The sequence below is a fragment of the Nyctereutes procyonoides genome, unplaced genomic scaffold (assembly GCF_905146905.1).
Source record: "Nyctereutes procyonoides isolate TBG_1078 unplaced genomic scaffold, NYPRO_anot_genome, whole genome shotgun sequence".
Taxonomy (NCBI): domain Eukaryota; kingdom Metazoa; phylum Chordata; class Mammalia; order Carnivora; family Canidae; genus Nyctereutes; species Nyctereutes procyonoides.
Genome location: NW_026575121.1, coordinates 25,828,133 through 25,848,406, shown reverse-complemented (window position 1 = coordinate 25,848,406; position 20,274 = coordinate 25,828,133). Strand labels below are relative to the sequence as shown.

Below are 20,274 nucleotides of genomic sequence, written 5' to 3'. Positions count from 1 at the left end.
TTTTTAATGTTGTTTAAACCACCGAATTCCATACACTTTAGCTAGTTCTATCTACTCACCACAAATTCCCATTTCCATATAAGATAGTTTCTTCAAATGAACTCCAGTGTGCTGAGAGTTGTAGCCTATAGCTTTCTGGTCACTAAAATAGTGCTGTAGGACCAGTTTTTTCTCACTTTTGGCTGTGGCCTTTATTCTGATTTCCAAAACAAGGAATCATTGAATAAATAAAGGTCAACATCTCAATATAAAATATTATCACTAGAGGAAAACCAGGACTTATGCATTTCACCTTGATAATATTCACCAGGTACTTTGTAGCTATTTAATAATTTGTTATTCTATTCTAGACCTGTCTTAGTCACCATTATCTTCAAACACAATGGATCATTCTTTTTTTTAAGAGTTTATTTATTTATTCATGAGAGACACACAGAGAGAGAGGCAGAGACATAGGCAGAGGGAGAAGCAGGTTCCCTGTGGGGATCCTGATGTGGGACTCGATCCCAGGACCCAGAGATCACAACCTGAGCCAAAAGCAGACGCTCAACCACTGAGCCCCCCAGGTGTCCCTAGATCATTCTTTATAAATGTGCTAGTACATACAAGTTAGTGCTTGTTCCCACATTGCTATCATAAGAACATCAATGTAAATTAGTAATTTTTAAATAAAAATTTATCAGAAAAAATACTACAATGATATTAGAAGCAAAGAAGCATACTTATAATAAAGTATTTTAATTTTTATTAAAATCTATCTCATTCTGCTCTCCTTATTTGGAGAGATTGTCATCATTTAAGTAAATTGAAAGTAAGTTTTTATTATTCTGTTTTGAACTCAACAAAAAGTCTTGCATTGTACTGACTTAGTTTTAAGGCTATATCTACCTTTTTCCCCCCATACTTGGGGAAATCATTTTGAGCCGTTTGTCAGTAATCACCTTGCAATCTTGCAATCTTTAGTTAGTCAAAGTTGATCAGTACATCCAGTCTCAATGTGTAGACTGCACATAGTTGGTACCATCATTCAAAATGCAACCTTCTATCCAATCTTCTCCTATAAGAATAAATCAAGAATTCACTGGGAGGAACAGATTTGCTCTGATTAGGAGTGTATTGTTAATTCTAGGCAGATTCTTTATCCTATGCACAGAAGTTGAAGACGTTGGTTTCTTTTCACAAAACATGTTTACTTCTGATGCATATCAGCAGTTGAGCTGCAGCTTATATATGCTGTTACATTTTAAGTAGTTACAACAAATAATAATGGTATTTATGATGCATCTTGTATAGTCAGCTTTACCTGCAAATAACACCAAAATCTCAGTGGTTAATGACAATTAACATTTATTTCTAGCTCACATTAGACTAGAACTTCTGGTCACAGGCAAGTCTATTTGGCTCGTTTGGGGTCGACTTGCCTATGTATTTTCATGGAAGAACAGAAGTTCAGGAAGGGGCAGAGCTATAGAAGTGCACACTAGACTTATGCTCAGTTAGGATATATGTCACATCTGCTTACATGCCATTGGCCGCAAGTCTGAAGAACAGAGAAACCTTATATGTTGAGGAGTCTATTTTTCTTATATACCACCTTCAAGAAAGGTGAGCAAGGGCAATGAAGAGCAGCCAATTGTGAACAAATAATTGAATACCATGTATTACTCAACATGAATTTACTAAACGCTTCCTGTCCTTTGACTATGCTAACATGCATTATTTCACACAAGTAAGAAGATTATTTAGAGCTTATTTAGAAGTAAATGTTTGAAAAATGAACAATTTTTAAAAAGTGAGGAAAACCTAACCAATTACTCTTTTGAAATCTAGATTGAGATGGCAATAAATATGTTAGGATATAGGTTGTTAAACAGATATTTGAAAATCCAGTCATATATATTCTAAATTAGTTCCTGAATAAGAGTGGCAAGGTTCTTTAATATGATTCTCATATAACCTCTTGGAATGTTATGGTCTAATAATTTTTTCTCTTGTACAAAATTCTTGTGAATTGATTAAATTGACTTTAGAGGGGATCTTTTTTTTTTCTCGCTAATTTTAAAGAAGTAATTTATGGTTTAATCCTTTAAAATAAAATTAACTCTCCATTTGGTGGCATCATTTATGCTGTTGTCAGCACCACCTTTTCCTAAGATAATTATTATCATGTGTTTCAGGAAAGATGTTCGGGTGTATTTCAATGCTTTTATTTTTTTAATCAACATTGTACCTTGTCTCAATAAATCTCTATTATTATATGAGTTCAATGCTAACTTTTGCGTGACAAATATTTTCTGCTTCAATGTGGAGGAAAAATAAATTTAAAGTAATTGCTTTCAGAGGTTTATTGTTTTATAGGACTGCTGTAAGTAAATAGGATGCAAAAAAATTTGTTAATGTTTGCTCGCTAAGCTATTGAAGGTAGATGTTTATATAAGCCCAGAATTATTTTCTTTTTTCCCTGTTTCATAGTACTTTAAGCTAATCAAGAAAATAATTCATTGGTGGCAAACTTTTATTTTGCAAGAAATGTAGATTTAAATGCACTGTATGATTTTCTTTTTAATTTACTGTCATAAAGGTGAAATTTATATGAAAATGATATCCAATTTAGAGTCCTTTTAAAATTGAGAACTTTTTTCACAGTTTTCAATAGTACTTTGAGTGTGAATACTTTGAGTTTAGCATGTACATTCCTTGCATCTTGTTTGATACTTAGAATAGAATGCTGCAGCATAGGACGGAAGGGGAAAACGTGGATTTTGCATAGCTTCATTCAAATATATATTGAAAACATTCTTTTGATAAGGAGGAGAAGCAAAAGGAGAAGGCAGTAGCGAAACCAAAGCTTGCCCATTGTGTGCATGGGTGTATCATGCACTTGTGTGTGTGTGTGTATGTGTGCAAATGTGTTTATATAATTTGGGGTTGGCTGTGCTGCTAATGGCAGCTATGAGGCTGGAGGGACTGGGTTGTGGAATGATGTCATGGCACTTGGTCATCACATAAAAGATTAAATATTACTACAATGTTGCAGGAGGGCAGTGAACCAGAAATTTAGGCTCCCATTTCTCAAAACAACTATAGAATCAAACACAATGAAACAATATGGAACTGAATTCACATCTTGTTATGAAATCTGAATTTTTCCTTATACTTCCTTTTGTGGAATTAACATACCATTCTGTTTCCCTACCTACACTTTAACATCTCACATAAGATCCCTTCTGATATTTATTTTTATCTTTCTACCTCACTGAAACCTTATTTCTCTTTATTTTCTTTCTACTTTATTATTGTAGTATGTATCTTGAATTTCTTCCCCAGACCCTAGTTACCCTCTTAACTACCTCATATCAGTTCCCCTTTCAAGCTTTCACTATTTCCTATTTCTTTTTACATTTGATCTTCCTGGATTCCATGCTTTGATGTTTAAGTGATTTTCACTTATGTATCTGAACAAAAAGTCATCAAATAGAAAATAACTTGTCATGGGATACAGAGTGATATGCATTCATATATTATGGAGAGACTTTGTAGTGAATAAAGTATGATCATTTGGGGAAAACAACTAAATATGAATCTAAAGTTACATATATTAATTATAAATGTACAGTGATCAACTATCATACTGAGTTTATTATATCTCAGATTTAAATATGTACTTACCTAAGAGTATATCTTGATCATATAGTAATTTAATAAGCATTCACATTTGTTGGTTTTTTGTAGGTTCATACACATAACCATTTGTGAAAAAAGATCTACTGTAATGAATCTGTTCCTGTTAAGGAACACTGCTGTCACTTAATAGCTTCGTGTGTGTGTACCTCAATTCCGCATATATATGTGTATCAGTCCTTCTGACAAATTATGAATATCTATTACATGCTTGAAGATCAAGGAGACTGGTAAAGGTTTATTAGCAAGTCTGAATTTAGATTTTAGGTTGAGGCATGGTTTGTATTCTTTAATCTATAAATCAGGAAAAGTTACTAGAAAATAATTCACTAAAGTTAAAATTCATTTTTTAAAGAATTAATTAATTAATTAATTAATGAGAGACACAAAGAATGAGGCAGACATAGGCAGAGGGAGAAGCAGGCTCCCTGCGAGGAGCCTGATGTGGGACTCGTTCCCAAGACCCCGGGACCACACCCTGAGCCAAAGGCAGACACTCAACCACTGAGCCACCCAGGCATCCTTAAAGTTAAAATTTAGAAGCCTTTCAAGGAACTGCAGTTCTTTTAAAGTCAAAGGTAATGAATTTTGCTTTAAACTTATGAAAAGTTAATTTTTTGAACTTCTCTTAACCAAGTAAAACTAAGTCATGGTGAGGGATGTGAAATGTCTGGAAACATCATCATGCATTAATTGTTATTTTCAAACATGAAGTTTACATTATGTACACTGGTTCTACAACAGGGAAAAGAGATAACAACATTTTCCTTTGCACAATATTAGAATATTAATATATCTGTGCATACTGGGGGTAGTCCAGTCTCAGTGGTTTCATGTACTCTATAGCACTTTTGTAAATGTCACTTTATAAATTAAAATGGCTTATTTCCTGTCATATGTTCCTGGACTTGCTTTCTCAACAGCAGAAATGTCTCTCAGTTTTTGCTGAGATCAATATTTTATTTGTCTTTTCTTTATCCTATTTCTCCATCCATTTGCCATCACCATTGGCTTCATCATATATGGAGAATGTTCCATTGTGTGGAGAATGCATGCACATGTGCACATATATGCTTTTCACAGAATTTCAGAGTACATTAGTCAAGGAAGTCTAGCAAAGCCCTGTGATAACAATAGAACAGGTGCAATTAAAACTAAGAACATGCAATCAACTGTTTTAGGCAGTACAAATATAGGACTCCAGCAAAATAAGAAAAGGAGCATCATTTTAAATTTTTTTAAATGAAAATGAATTAATATTTTGACATACAGTGAATCTATGACAGTTTTATATATTCTTAGTATTTAGTTGAGAGAGTTAATACAAGTTTTGGCATTCTTTTTAAATATTTTTTCCAACGTCATGAATAGTTTTGTGTGGAAGCTTAAAAAGAGAAAATTCTTGGATTGCTTCAAAATGTCTTCTATAGCAAAATTCGACCATTGTTCTTTTTAATCCTGTTCAGATTGATACCTTACATACTACTAGGCTTTGCTCATTAACTTCTCACCACACACCACCCATTTAGGTATCATAAATCTTATCAATAAACCCAACAAAAAGAGTATGGAGTTTCTATACCTAAGAGACCATATCTTGTAGGAAGATATATAATAGTCCCTCCTCATCTGTGGTCAGTTACCTGATGTCAACATGGTCTGGAAGCAGATGATCCTCCTTCTTGCATAATATCAAGTAGGCCAGTAGTAGCCTATGCTGCATCACAGTTCCTATGTCATTCCCCTCACTTCATCTCATCATGTAGGCATTTTATCATCTCACATCATCACAGGAGGTGGGAGGGTGAGTATAGTACAATAAAATATTTTGAGAGTGAGAGAGACCACATTTACATAACTTTTATTATAGTACATCATTACGGTTTTCTATTTTATTACTAAATATTGTTCATCTTTTACTGTGCCTAATTTATAAATTAAGCTTTATCATAGGTATGTGCGTGTAAGAAAAAAACATTAAATATATAGAGAGTTTGGTATTATCTGTGGTTTCAAGCATCCACTGTGGGTCTTATAATGTATCCCCCTCATAAATAAGGAGACACTGCTTCACTACTTTTTCTCAAACAGGGAGATCTCAAGATTTAATAAAATTCATTTTTGAGGTCTAAAGAAGCCCTGTGTTTGGTAAAATGAAAGGTAGTTTTTAGAAAAGTCAGACTAAATGTTAACAAAAAGAAAAAAAAAAACAATTTGAAACTTGACCACCTCAAGGTGTAAGTAAAGCTGAAATTTTTTTCATGTAGTTAGCCATCCACATGTCTTCATTTATCATCAGTTTTTTTTTTAACTTTGACATATTTTGTGGCAAAAACATTTCTTTGCTTTTGCAGCTCCTCTTGATATATAGACTTTTGGAGGCTAAACTTGACCTAAGGCAAATAGCCAAGTTATAAATTCTAGTCAATAAAGTCTAGAGGTTATTCTCCTGATATGCAGGCAAGCTAGGATCTCCTTCTAATTATTTATCATCACTTTATGCTAATGTTTCTAAAATAAAATACTCTTCTGTACATACACAATTACTTTTAATAATTTCAGAGCATTACATGTTAGTTTTTCCTCATGTTTGAAAAATAATTTTAATATCACTGATTCCATCTCCTGGATGCTCTACTTTATTACTTTCATGATGAAAAGCAAACAAAACAAAGCAAAACCTTGTTCATTGCCAAATATTTAGAAGATTCAAAAACTAATAAAGTATTTTTGATACATTAGGCCAGTGGTCCTTGAGAAATATGCAATGTATGTACTCTGTAAGTGATGGACAGAATACGATATTTTGTATTTGATCTGATCTTGAATTCCCTTTTTACTAGTGAGGTTGTAGTTTTTAAAAAATGCTTATTACTATATATTTGTGTTAATTCTATTTGTATTCTTTTGCCATTTAATATCAAATTCTTTATTGTTTATAAATTAAAGCAATAATCTTCTGTCTTTGATATATAATAATTTTCCTGTATTGCCACTAATCTTTCAAAATTAGTTTTCCTAAAATCATTCTTAATTTCTATGCAGATAATTCTATCAATCATTTTTTAATAGTTTCTGTCACAAATATCATTCTTATAAAGTTCTTTATTATCTGAAGTATAGTCTCCTTTAGTCCTTTGCAATTTTTTAAGTCTTTAATAACCTACTTCCTTAAATGCATAAAATGGGAATCACAGCTTTCCAAATAACAAGTGAATTGTTCTGATGCCATGTTTTGAATAATATAGCCTTACAATTGTTATTAAATGCAGTATTTTAGGACTTTTTGTATATAATCATGCATATGTAGGGAGGAATCTATGAGAATAAAGTTTTAGTCTCAAGATGGTTTACTTTTGAAGTCTATGTAGATGCATTGATTAAATCAAATGATTAGAAATGCACCCTTTATTGTGAAAGTATGAATTACATTTTCAAATACATGTGTCCAGATTTTATTTTTAAAATAAAAATTAAAGTAAATATTTTTGTTTATTTATTAATGAGAGACAGAGACAGAGAGAGAGAGAGAGAGGCACAGACATAGACAGAGAAGTAGGCTCCATGCAGGGAGTCTGCTGTAGAACTCGATCTCAGGACTCCGGGATCACTCCCTGAGCCAGAGGCAGATGCTCAACCACTGAGCCACCCAGGTGTCCCAGTGTCCAGATTTTAAAACCAGGTTCAAAACTGTACGTATTTGGGCATAGAATACCCTAGTTGATGATTTCAAGCTTCACATTTTGCAATTAGTTTAAAATTTTTGGAGTATTCTCTTTCCAACCCACATCATTTTGAAGCACTAAGACAGATCCAGAGTATTCAATTAGGTAGAAGAAGGATAATGCAAAGAGTACAAAAACTCAGAGGTCTTTCACTTTATCATAATTATCAAATTAACACCATACAAAACACTTTGACATGTCACAGCTCCAGTCTCTCAGGTACTTAAATAGCTACTAAGACAGTGTAGATTCAGATGGCCATAGATCAGCAGTGAGCATCTATTTCTTCTTTCACCCACTCATTCATTTTTTTTTTCATTTTATAAGTACCTACTGAATTTTCACTCTTCCTACATTTTGAGGATAGAACAGTGAACAAAATATATTCAAAAATTCTTTCCCACATGGAGCCTATCTGGACAAATCACAGTTGCTAATAAGCAAGAAAATGTATAGTATTTCTAAACCATAGTCAGTCTAAACATACATTGGGGTGAAAGAGCAGAACTATAAACTGGACTCAGTGATATGATGTGTGAGGGTTAGGGATGGTGAAGTATGGAGACCTCTAGCTGAAGATCATTCCAGGAAGCACAAGTGCAAAGGTATGGAGGCAAAATAGTACATGTATTTCAAAATAGCAAATGCATTTGGAGTTGTAGAATAGAAATATAGCCTTGAAAGTAAATTTCAAAAATTAATCTCCATATGGCTTTTTACTTCTAATGTAAATTTCTTTAGAGCTAAAACATTTCTGATTAGCATGGCAATTCAGAATGGAATTGGATGTCAGACCTGATACTATTCTGCTTTTCTACCTTAGCAGTCTATAGCCTATTTAGGGTTACTTATCCTCTCTCCATCATTCCATTCATCTGTAAAATGGGCACAAGGACAATATTTTTCTGATAGAGTTACTTTGAAGTACATAATACAGTGCATATCAAAGTATTAGCATAATGACAGTCACATACTAAATTCAGTTTTTATTATATTTGATGATTTTTAATCTCTATCTTGACAATAGTTAGCTAGCTGAATTTTCACTCACATCTCATCATGAAAATCTACAAAAATTGTGAGCCATCATATTTCACATACTATCACTTCCTAAGTATGAATGTTATAATTAGATTATGCATTGCCCTTTTAGGATGCCCACTCTTAGCCTCTCAATATTTGCCTTGCCTTTTACAATATGTCCTTCAATCACCCACGCCTATTAGTAGTTTTGATACTACAGAATTCACACAATTAACTGCTCTCTCTACTGGAAAGTCAGGGAGGGGTACAGAAAAAACAGCCTTGGTTATTCCCTCAAAGTCTTACCATATAGCCTGGACTAAAAAACACATAAGATACATACTAAATCTATAAAGATCATCTAGAGATTCTGTACAAGTGGAGCATCCATTGAAGCCTTAATCTACCTATAATTTCTCATGTTCTACTTACTTTCTGCCTTAGAGCCCTTGATCATGCTGTTTGAAACTTTCAATGCCTCTCACTTATCTCTACCAGTCAAAACCCACACTCACATTTCAAGACCCACTACAAATGCTGATTCCCTCTTTATAGTATTTGAAAAATTATTTTTTTAATTACTTGGGACTTATTATCATAATTAACTGTATATTCTACCATAAGAAACTCCTTCTTGGAGAAAAGATTACATTTTGTTGTCCTTCTCTCTGTCATAGTATTTAGGACTGGTCTTTGTATCCAGTGGTTACCCAACACATGTCTGTGGGTCTGATAATGTTGGAAGAAAGGAACACATTGGAATGTGTCATCAGATGTAGACTCATGGACTTTGAGAGTCATTTTTTCTGACCATGCATCTTAGGCAGAGTTCTAGATATCAGAAACTCCTTCTAATAGATAAATCAACTGAAATACAGAATTCTATCATTTGTTTTAAAAAATAAAGTGTAATAGCTGTTGTCTTCATAGAATTCTCTGTGAAATAATGCTGGCCACAATACTTAACCATAAAACAATTTTCCATTTGAACCATGAATAAGAAAAAATCTTCTTTAATTCATAGTAGCACTGTATTTTAACAAATCTCTGCCTCAGTTTCCATATTTAGAAAATGGAAATATTTCTAACTCACAAAATTATTGAATTAAATGAAAAGATACACATGAGGTGCTCAGAAGAAATCCTGGTACATATAAATATGTCAACTTTCAATGTAAGCTCTTATCATTTAGTCATTTTAAGTAACAGTATTAAGCCAATACTTTTTTTTTTAGCATTTTGGATTATGATTTGGGTACAGATAAATAAATGCAAAAACATAGGAATTAACATAATGATTGGGATTTAAAAAGCAGTCTCTGCACAGTATTCTGGGAGGAAAAAACTCCCATGATAAAACAATGTCTATTCAAGCTTGAAAGGACAATTGTCAATGTCTTCTTCAAGTCTGTGGTACAGGCAGTTTATATCATAATTTCTAATAATATTGAGCATTAGTATTAAAAGGCCATTCATTAAAGAAAACACTTTCATAAAGTATTAAATAGAATTCAATTAATGTAAACCATATTAATAGCAATGTTTGGTGCTTATGTAACATCTATGTCAGATAATGAATTAAGCATGTTATTAAATCTCTGCAGGCTGGAAACAGCATACCTTTGTCTGCCTTAATATAATCCTTTCATTAGTTCATAGGCCTAGAGTTCTCCTGGGAGTATCAAAAAGTTCTCAGAAGGTCTGAATTCTGGGGGTATTATCTGAATCTCTGTGCTTCATGACTATATTTCTTGACAGCTCCCCATATATTACACGGTGGAGGGGAATGGTGAATGTATTCTTTTTCTAACAGATTTCTCAGATAAATTAGTTATGTACATTTTCTTCAGCTGTAGCAAACAAATAACTTGTCAGTGGAAGGTGAAAACATGTATTTTAGGTTGAGTCAGCCATCTTACCTCTGCATTCACAGGCAAGGAGACAAGATTTTCTCAGTTTTGATTTTATAGACTCTGTTTTTAAACTTCATTTGAAGCTACATCTCTAAGCACCAATAGTTTAATATAAACATAACTATTGCATCTAGTTTTGTAGTTTATCAGTGTAGGTGCTTATACCAAATGGTTTTTGTGTGTGAACATTTACTTTACCAGAAATTTATTCTGATTGCTTCAGAACAGTAAACAGCAATGTGCATTGATGCACATTTACTATAGTTTTCTTTAAAAAATCTTTATTATTAAAATAAATAAATAAATAAATAAATAAAAAATCTTTATTGTTGATAGTGATTTTTTTCTTTATAAAATATCTTCATCTTGTATATTAAAAATATGTAGTAGGGGTGCTTGCCTGGCTCAGTCAATAGAACATGTAACTCTTGATCTCAGGGTTGTGAGTTCAAACCCCACATTGGGCCTACAACTTACTTAAAAAAATATAGAAGCAAATGTGATCAAGATTGAGATGAAAATTATATTGAAATGATAAAACTCAATTGAGTCATTAATGAGTTTCCTTGTTCTGGATACAAACCCCTGTCAGAGTAAAATATTGAAAGGGAGATGGATTAATTACTGGTTAGATTTAGATTTAGTTCACACAATTGATTATATAACACCAACTTGTTTTTGAATTCCCCTAAAATAAAACATTTACAACAAAGATACATTCAAAGTAGATAAATGAATCATAACATCCTAAGGACATTTTACCAAAAATCAATGCATACCACACATCTAGCATATTTCTCAAGATCAGAAGTATGGAGACAAATGAAGAGATGAGTTATGACCTATGAAACTATTTGAAAAAGATTATGTGCTGTATTATATGAAACTTACCATAAGGAAGAAAAGATGAGCATGGATTTGATTAATACAGGATTTCATTACGGAAATATGTATTTGTGTGTGTGTATAAGGGAGGGGTGTGCTATGGATGTTTTCTTACTCAGTCCTCTCTCCTCTTCTTCAAGTTACTGACTCCTGTTTGCTCTTATCTCTTCTTTCCAGAGGTACCCCTACTGTGATGTTCCTACAACATTCCCTTGGAACTTTTACTGCAGTATTTAACATGATTTATTGCAATTCTTTATACATCCATTTCCAAAAATAGACTGAGCTACTTGAACTCAGGGACAATATCTTATTGGTATTTCCAGAACACATTATAAGGTCATGCACATTAACATTTAATGTTTGTTGACTAAATGAACAAACAAATATGCTACAGAGGCAGATTGCATGGTGCTCAGAGCTTGGCCTCTGGACCAGATTGCCTTGATTCACAACCTGGTTCTATAACTTTTTTTTTTTAAGAGTTATTTTTTAAGGGAAGTTTTACGTTACAACAGAATTGAGCAGAAGGTACAAGGATTTCCATATACCCTCTGCCTTCAACACATGCACAACCTCTTCCATTGTCAGTATCCCCCACCAGAGAGGTACATTTGTGACAATTAATGAGCCTACATTGATACATCATAATCACTCAAAGTCTGTGGTTTACATTAAGGCCCATTCTTTGTGTTGTACATTCCATGGGTTTGGACAAATGTATAATGGTCCATATCAAACACATCCACCATTATTGTATCATGCATATTATATCCACTATCCTAAAAAATCCCTATGCTTTGCCTGTTTATCCTAACTCCCATCCCAACCCCATTCGACTACATTTTATGTATGGGATATTGAGTATGGCATTTTTCTTTCTTGTGTCTCAGTTTTCTCATCAGTAAAATAAGGATAACAATAATACCTATCTTGAAGATTTGTTACCAATATTAAGAGTTAGATCATATAGTAAACTTAGCCCAGTGCCTATGGATTAGATAATATAATACAACTGTGATTATTTTATTTTATGAACTATTCCACAATAAAATGAAAACATTTGGAAAGGGGGCATTCAAGTGTTGGAAAATGGCACCTGCTACAGAGAGAATTGGATATTATTTTGTGATTGGAGTAATGGGTGTATTTTGGAGTCAAATTCAAGATGATCTATAAAAACAGATTAATAGTCAAACAGAGCCACTGCACATTTAGGAACAGGTCATGGTATGTGCCAGTGAAATAAAAGACTACATTGCTATTGATTCAAACACAATATAACCAACAATAATTGCAGAAGATATAGTCATTTAAAATTGAAAAAATGTTAAAAAGTAAAACTTTTTCTTTGTGACTATAGAGCCGATAGTTTGCAAAAAGATTAGTTTAGATAGTGCCTATTTTAGTTGGAATATCTTTTAATATTAAATTTAACTTCTGTAGAATATGGTTTTAAGATATGACAGGAACTGTGAAAAAGGAACTGATAAAGTATTAAGTCATCTCAAAACCTCAAGAAAGCCATGCACTATTGTTTCTAATTATTTTAGGAGTAGTCATTCTTTGTATAAGTATGTAAAAAATATGTTTTGTGGTAGATTCATCTGTGTCTTGGATGGCTTATGAGAAGAAGAGAAAATTATAAGGTGACTAAAAAGTTAAAAATATTTAGCTTTCTAGACAAGCATGTTCCTAAATGACATTGCAAATAATACAATAATAATAATTTAATAGAATGATATAATATTAAGAGCTTTGCTTTGTTAAAGGTTAATCTTAAAAAACATATTCCCCAAATAAAGGAATCTAAACTAAGATTATTATATCAATTCTGTGATTAATATAACTAAATATATTATATGAATTTTGAAGAATTTTTTAATGTGGTATTTATGTATAGATTGTAAAAAAGGGGAGAGGGGCTTGTCAATGTTAAGGACTAGATTATCCCAAGTATGTAATCTGTCCAACAGGGACTCTCTTTAGTATTTTGGCTGTCATTATTTGTTAACTCAATATACAGATGCTTAAGAATAACTTAGTTACATTCTGATATATTATAACTCTTTTGGGGATAATTTCTTATTCAGTATTAATAACTCTAACTAAGCAGGAGACCCAGATATTTTGTCAATGACCTGCGCAACAGGTTTTGTGTTAGGTAAATTTCTGGTACTATTTCAGGCTTAGATAGCATGAGTTTTGAAGTCAGGGGTGACAATAATTCTTCCTCACCAGAGTAGCTAATTCTAACTCCTATTTATTTTTTGTTAGTGATGATTTTAGTTTAATTATGTTAACCTTGTATTTTGAGTAATTATCAAGTCTTACATCAACCTTGTAGAATATGTGAATTCCTGCTTTTCTTGTTTCTAGAGAATAATTTGCATGTGACAATTGTCACGTGACCTTAACACAGAATGGTTTGGTAATGTTGAGGCATGAGGGATTTTCATAATTAAATATAAGCATACTGTTAGGAAGAACTTATTCCACTAGAACACTAGTCTCTAAACAAACTCACTGGAAATAACAGGTTTCATGATAAACTAAGTTTCATGAATGCCTATTTTACCACATTCTTAGAGATTTATAATACATATCAGCAGAGGAAAACTCTGAGAAACTGTCCTACAAAAAAAATATTAAAAGTTTTGGGAATTTGTGAGGTTCTTCCACAAAATACATGTACTTAAAATAGGATTGACTGGGCATTTCCCAAATTAATTTGAGCACAGAACATTTTTCAAAAATTATTTTTAATTCTTTTTCAAGGGAAATTTTGTGTTTGTATACGTATTTGTTCAGTTATATACAGAATTTTCTGCTGTCTTAGTCTAGCTCTGGTTGCCATAACAAAATATCATAGACTGGATGATGTAAACAACAGAAAATTATTTTCTTATAGTTCTGGAGGTGGAAGTCTGAGATCAGGGTACCAGCATAGTCGATTTTTGGTAGTATTTCTCTTCATTGGTTGTAGATGGCCTTCTTACTGTGTCCTCACATAGTGGAAAGAAAGCAAACAAGCTTTCTGGTGTCTCTAGTTACATGGGCACTGATCTTATCATGAGGTCCACACTGATATGTCCTCATCTAAGCCTAATTACTTTCCAAAGGCCCTATCTCCAAATACCATCACAATTAGGTTTAGGGTCTCAATGTATGAATTTTAGGGGCATACAATTATTTATGATACCTACCCTATAAGAGCTGAAGGAATATTGGGTGCTTTGTGCTCATGAGTAGTAATCTGAGGGTGTCTCCTCAGAGCTGGTGTCATTTTAAGTGCCTGCCTTGTGGAACTTGGTATTTTGGTGACTATGGAAAATCATCTCTTTGATGAGTTAGTTCATAATCTGTTTGTTCTGAGAAATACACATGGCTGGAGACACCTGCCTATACAGAGAACACAGAAAATCCAAACAAATGAAAGATATGAGTTTGGGAAAGTGCTCTCTTTTGTCATCATTGAAAAAAGTAATGTATCCTTCAAAATTTTACTGTCTATAGAAAAAATAAAGTTCCATGGTAATCGTATACTATCTGGATTATTTATATTATTGTTTTTTAGAGAGCTGAAAAAAATTCAACTAACAAGTTAAGGAGATATTTCTAAAGGAAAAGGACCCATTTATAAACTGAGGATTATAAATCAGCTGTTTCTTTTAGTGAAATACATAACATACATTAATCTTAAGAGGTTCTTTGCATTTTTATGTTGATAGATCAATTTTATGAGGCTGTTTTAATTTGGAAGATATCAGTGATTGTACTTTTCATATTTTAGATTAGTTTTATAGCTCTTACAGGTTAATATTTTTACATATAGTTATCTGGTTTTTATTAGATATTTTAGAACTGAACATAAAGATTAAGAGGATAAATTATATCTAGTTTTTGGTATGCGTAGAGATAAATTTCAGGCATTGATCAAGTTTAGCCAGGATCATAGTTTTTCCACAATGAATTATCTAAAAAATATGGTCAGCCATTAAAGTGTTAAACAAATTAATGTTAAAGGTTTGTTTTTATATTTTAAATTAAGGTATGTTTTTGACAATTAAAAATCTTCGGATATAGAAAAAAATATGTATTTCCTCAACCAATGATTATCCCTTCTAATATTTTAGTATGTGTCCTTCCAGTCTTTTTTCTATGTATATTACTTGTTTTACTTAATTTCTCTATCGCTCCTGTGCTCCATTATGTACATATCTATAGATTCCATCATTTTCATCTTACTTAGAACATAAGCATTTTCTCATAGTCTCTTTATAAACATTATTCATGACTTCAAAATGTTCAAGTGGATATGTAAATCATTAAAGAAATTGTGCCTTTCCAATTAGAAATAAGAATGTCTGTGTGTATGTGTGTGTGCCTATGTCATATATTTGACTATGTATTTAGTCATAGTTCTCATATATTTTGGCTTGGCTTTGTAGAAGTAGTTTACTAGAAAAAATATGCAGAATATAAACACACAATTGGAACTTTTCTGGGGAGAAAGCAAATGAACTCTTGGAAATTCATGGAGCAAGCTACTTTCACTTCTAAATGCTTGTTTGTATTCCAAGACTAAGATCAATGCTCACTTGCTGCCATGTGTTTTATTTCTGCACTACTATCCCACAGGCTATTTCATTTTGTTTTCTTCTTTAAAGTAATGTCTAGCCCATTGCTTTATAGGAGCTCCTTTCTGTCAAATAGATGGATGAATGGACTGAATATTTGAATGGGACTCTTTAAGATGGTAGAATTTGGAACCAAATTTTTGCTAGGTAGCTCCTTTTGCATTTCCTGACTTACAGCCATCACAGTCTCTTTCTGGATTTTACATGTTTCTCTGCTCTGACTCTCAGGAAGAAAATTGAACTTAATATCTCAAAGACTACTGAAAAGATTAGCAGAAGATGTGCATGGTGGGGGATTGAAAAGTCTGTGCTGTACCCTCCCCTAACATTTTAAATGATCCGGTCTTTGGATGCACCTAGCTTCTTATTAATTCATGTCAATTCAGTTTTCTCTTTTTAAGTTAATTTTGACTTCACTCTGAATAAGTACAATAAAGGACTAGGAAAAGTTGCTAAACTTTACACAGTTATGTGAGAGAGAGACAGAAATTAGCACGAGACAGATTTAATGGTGTGAACTAAGGCGGACATCTGCCCAGTGATCATCTAGAAAAGAAAGCTTTTTCATTCAGAACTTCAGGAAAGAGTGTACCTGGGTGGATTCCCAAGTAAGTGAGATATTAAGTGTGGATTTGGACACCTCTAAGCCATTTCTCTCCTCTTTGAATACAGATGGTTGAAAATACCAAAGGCTGTACTATGGCTCATGTGTAAAGCTGGCAAAAACAATTACCAAAGTCATAAATTTGATTTCATTCAAGCTGTTAAGGGTAATAATTTATTTAAGTGAGGTCTTCTGCTTTGATTGGAACTAAGAAAGTTCAGCTATTCTAATCCTCTGGGGTAGATCTGGGTTACTATTATAGATAAGGAGGCTTGAAGGTGGCTACTATTGAGGCTACTGATCATTCCAACAGGAAATGCTTTTGCTAATTGTTTCATTTCATCTTTTCAGTTAAGTTTTTATTTTCCTTTCCAAGAATAATTTATTTCTTACAAAGTAAACAGATCCACTTAAAAAAAAATCCTGATTTAATCAGATATTTTCAGATAACTTACACCTAACCTGTGTCTTGATCAAAGCTGTATTTTCTAGTAAATTGGTAGTGCTGGTATTTGAAAATAGAGTTATCAAGACAATACATGTGTGGCCAGAGGGGCGAAGTACTACACAGGTTCTCTTGGAATTTCCCTACAGCTCTGTGGAAAGTAATTTAAATATTCAAGTATTTTACAATTCAGTTGTCTTCTCTAGAGATGAACCCTCTGGTAGTTAGTGACTAAGACCACAGTAAAGGTAAAATACCAAACCCATCAATAAGAGGATCTAACCGAACTGTAGGTCATGAAGGATGGAGGAAAGTCTTGTCAATAAATAAACCTTCTAACTTCCCCTCTGCCAGGACATTATGTAAAACTCCAAGGAGAGGTTCCAGTGGTCTTATTCTTATTCTTGAAAATTCTTATTCAAGGATAAGTGACTTGACTATCCTTTAAATATTTTCTTCTTTCTGGTCCCCTCTATTCTTTGAGTAGATATCTCAAAATTGTGCTCTCTTCTAATTGTAAAGTAATTCTCAGTTGGGTATTAGTTGATGGCTTTAGGGTGTTGCTACCACCAGGGGTATTTTAATGGAAGGCTTTAAAAGACCTTAAAGCTTCAATACTGAAAGCACTAAATCTCTAATGGTGGCATTGGAGGCAGTGTGATAGATTGGGCGGGAGAGATCTGGGGTGAAAGGAGCCCACTGGGTCTATTCTAATCACAGCATGAACTAACCTGTTCCTACTTAGTAGCCTGACTTCTACTTCCCGAGTGAAGGCAGTGAGGACAGCTCCTGTGGCCTGAATAATAAAGTACTCTTAAACAGTTGCATTTTCTTTAAAAGCAAAACAAATTAAACTGCTAAAACTTTCAAATGTTAGTTTCCTTTTCCTTTTTCACTTTCTCCATGGCATCTTGCTTGAGGTCTCTCAATTACTCTGTGCTCTTTCTCTGGACTTTTGATGTATATTTAGGATAATCCTTAGACTCAAAATTCCAAACTTTTGTCAAGACTTACTTTTCATTTCTTGGAAAATTCCAGAGCACTGGAATGGATAAAGTAGGATACTTGGGGAATTTTGGGGGGAAACGACTTCTTAAAATGGTTTAAAACTTATTTAAATACATAGAGTGAAAAAAAGAAAAAAAAAGTAAATATATAATAATCCAGGCATTGAGTTAAGTTTAAAGGATATAAAGATATATTTTATACACTTTCTTGCTAAATATGCTGGAAATTAAAACAAATGCACAGATTACCATGATCAGTGCAGAAAGAGTTGTACACCATAGGTTATCATAGGTTATCATAGTGCATAGAAAGCATACTAAGTAGAAGTGGTTGGTAAGAAGGATGATTAAAGTTTACCCAAGTTAGCCAGGTGAAATGGAAATGAGGGTGAGTTGGTGTAGAAAAGATCTTGGTGGCAAGGGAAGCAGCATTTATAAAGGTAGTGCAATAGGACACCAAAGCAACTTGTGACACTCTTCATTCAGAGGGCCATGAATGTAAGAATAAAATGGTGAGATTGGAATAGTAGGCAGGGGCGTTGGAAGGCTTTGGTGTTGTGATAAGGAGTGTGAATCTTATAGAGAACTACTAATATCTTAAGCAAATGGAAAACATGATGAAATTTGCATTTTAGAAAAATCCTTCTGAGATCAGTATGGAAAATTATCTTGACCCTCGACTCTAGACCTTACAGTGGAACAAAGTTGGGAGATAGATTTAGAAGAGTTCAAAAGACTGTAACAGTAGATCAAATAAGAAATGAGGTACTGACCTGCAAGATGAAAGTAGGAATAGAGAAAGGAAAATGGATCAGAGAGACATCTTCATCGCGATGATATCTGAGCATACAAGGGGAAGAAAAGACATAGCTGAGTCCTGGATTTTTAGCTTAGTCAGTTAGGTGCCATTTTGCTGAACCAGGGAAAGAGAAATAGGTTTTAATGGATAAGATGCTGAGTTCAGATTTGGATAAGCTGAGTCTTAGATTATTAAAGAACATCTAAGCAGAGATTTCCACTAAACAGGCATTAATCTATCTAAATCCCAGGAGGAAGACCTAGGCTGCAGATACACATTTAGCCATTATTCCTTAGCATCTCAGGGATGTCAATAGCAGGATAACTCAGGAAGACTGGAGGCTATCAGATGCTTGATTAATCCTAGGCAAATAACAAGAGTTAACGAAACAGTTGAAGATGAAGAATAATAATGACAAATCAAAATAAGTAGCTATACAGATACTACAGTATGAGGGAGGGTGTCCTTATGGAATAGCAAAACAAACTCACAGTCTCCTTGCTTTTGGTTCAAAGGATCTGGCCTTAAGGATCTGGCCCCAAGTTGTAAATCTAGCATTATCCACCTTTGCTTCTCATCTTCCTTGGCCTGTTTTGGCTCACTGGAGATAATCCTGCACATCCATTAATTGTCATGTTTCCATTCCTCTCTCATATTCTCACTGGAGTGCACTTTCCCTCCATTCTTTTTCTCTCCATCCTGCAGAATTGTTTTCTAATGCTTCTACTGTCAGGAAATCTTATCTCTCTTCCCTAACATGGAAGTCTCATCATCTAGCTTAACCTCCGATTAATATTCAGGTTGCAACTTTCTTATGACACTTAGCACATTCTGGTGTGTGCCATGGTTATTTATGCGCCAGATTTCCCCCTTAGGCAAGAGCATAAACTTCTGAAGACTAAAGAACCCATTCTCCCAAATTAATCTCCACAGTGTATTGCTCTGAAAACAGCAAGTGCTTAATAATTGTTTGTTAAATGATCACATATATCACTTACACTAAATCATAAAGGTAAGATCTTTGAATTTTCTGAATAGGCAAAGTATCTTAGTTGAGGCTAACATGGAAATGTGAACTTATGAAGGCTTTTTCTGGAAGTTCTGAGATGTCTAGGCACCTATTGGCCAGATGATGGGAAAGCCTTTCATAACAGCACATTCATGATACAGAAGCAGAAAGGAAAAACATAATTCTAAGTGTATCTGTTTCAAGAATTACTAAAATTATATTCTTCATGTTTTTCTCTTGCAAAAATAGTAAGCCTTTACCTCCTTTTCACCTTCTGCTTTTGTAATTTTAAAAGTTAATTGCATGCAATAGGCATATAAAGGAGAAGTACCGCTAAAACACAAACACAATGTGTTTTTATTTATCCTAAAGGCAAATATAAGAGGCTATACTGGCAGTTTCTCAACAATGTCCTGCAAATAATCCTAAGCCTTTCCAATTTATTTTAGTGTATTAAAAAGTAAAGCAACCTAGTGGGGCTGTTCATTTAAATAGAATAGGGTTAAATGATAACTTGACTTATCTTTTAAATGACAAAAAATA

The 20,274-nt window shown here is 33.3% G+C and overlaps 1 protein-coding gene across 1 annotated transcript in view; it reads left to right on the top strand.

Moving 5' to 3' along the window:
* Positions 1 to 20,274, top strand: part of DACH1 (dachshund family transcription factor 1) — a 425,270-nt gene that overhangs the window by 161,703 nt on the left and 243,293 nt on the right.